This window comes from Buceros rhinoceros, unplaced genomic scaffold (genome assembly GCF_000710305.1).
Source record: "Buceros rhinoceros silvestris isolate BGI_N320 unplaced genomic scaffold, ASM71030v1 scaffold11623, whole genome shotgun sequence".
NCBI lineage: Eukaryota > Metazoa > Chordata > Aves > Bucerotiformes > Bucerotidae > Buceros > Buceros rhinoceros.
In genome coordinates this window covers 1,158-2,574 of record NW_010403056.1, presented here as the reverse complement: position 1 = coordinate 2,574, position 1,417 = coordinate 1,158, and positions in this window count along the sequence as shown.

Here is a 1,417-nt window from a genome sequence, read left to right as displayed (position 1 = left end):
TTCGCACTGTGAAGATCGCCCTTAGCCGCCCTCCCGCCCCCCTGCTCCGCAGGCAAATGTCGCTGTACGGCCACTTTGTCCTCCCACTTGTCTAACAACGACCCCCTTCCCCCCCTCCCCTCCCTAGATTGCTTCTCCTTCCACCCCCTCCCCAAACAACCCACCCCCACAAGCTCTGCCTCTTTCTATTTAAGTCCAACACATTCCTGCCAGACCACGATCCTCCAGCACTCGCTTAATCCCCTCCTTCCTATCCCAGCTGCACAAAACCAGCTCTGGATGCTGCAGACCCTTTCAGAATGCATGAGTACGTCACACCGCGATGAAACAAAAGCCCAGAGGGGAGAGAGCAGCCTTGCCCTTCCGTTTCCGTAGGGATCATCCTCTTCTGGAGGCCGGTCCTGCCAAGCCAACTGCTCCGTCGATCAGCATGTAATTGACTGAGCTGGAACGTTCAGGAGGAGCGTGTCTTTATTTTTAGATAAAATGTTAATGTATTGGCTTTCGTGTCGGATTCGACAGCAAGGAACAACTGTTCCCCTTTCAACATGTGCTTCACAAGTTAAAATCCGTTACTCTCCCACTCACACATCTCCCGGGACCATATGGTGGTCGCTTTTCCCCCCACTTTGTGTGGCGTTCCATGTTCTGCATCTCACAGGGTATTTTTTTCCCTTGTGTTTTATCTGGGCTTGCTCTAATTTGAAAGCAGTCTGCTGGCTGTGGCCAGTAGCTCTGGCGGTTGACGAGGAGGAAAATCGCTGAGCTCGATGGATGCTATAATGTTCGCGCGTGAGGCGTTCCGCTCTTTGGGAGAGTGTCCTCACCGGAGGATCTTTTCCAGTGCGTTTGCCTTTTAAAATAGCTGCGTTATTTTTGTCCTTACCTTAGATTCCTTCCTCGGTGACTGTAGAGCTCTGCATTTCTCTCGGCTGTTGTAAATAACATCCATGCAGATGGATGGGACTTGCTCATGGGCTGGGTGTGAACTGAGGTTCCTGGAGTCCCCGCCGTGCCTGGTAGGGTAGACGTGCTGGTTCTTGGTGGTAGGTGTGAGAACAAGAGGCAAAGCGCAGAGGGGCTTGTAGGAGAAAGAATGCTGAGGGAGATGGTTGCTGTGGAGGGATTAGCCCTGCCTGTGCTGGAGGTGAAACTCCTCAGTTCTGTTCAGGTTTGGGCCCGAGAAAGTGTTGCCTGATGGTGGCCGTGCTGTTAGTTATTTTTGGCGCATCCTTTGATCCCTCTGCCCTTTATTAACCCCCAGCTCCTTCGGGGCTGCAGTCTCCCTCCTGCCTTCCCTTGCTGGCCAGAGGCATGGCCCAGAGGCATGGCTGCTCATCCTGGAGCTGCCAGAGGGGTTCCAGCGGGTGTGCCTGCCTGGCTGGGCTGACTGGCAGAGCTGGTGCAGGGCGCTACG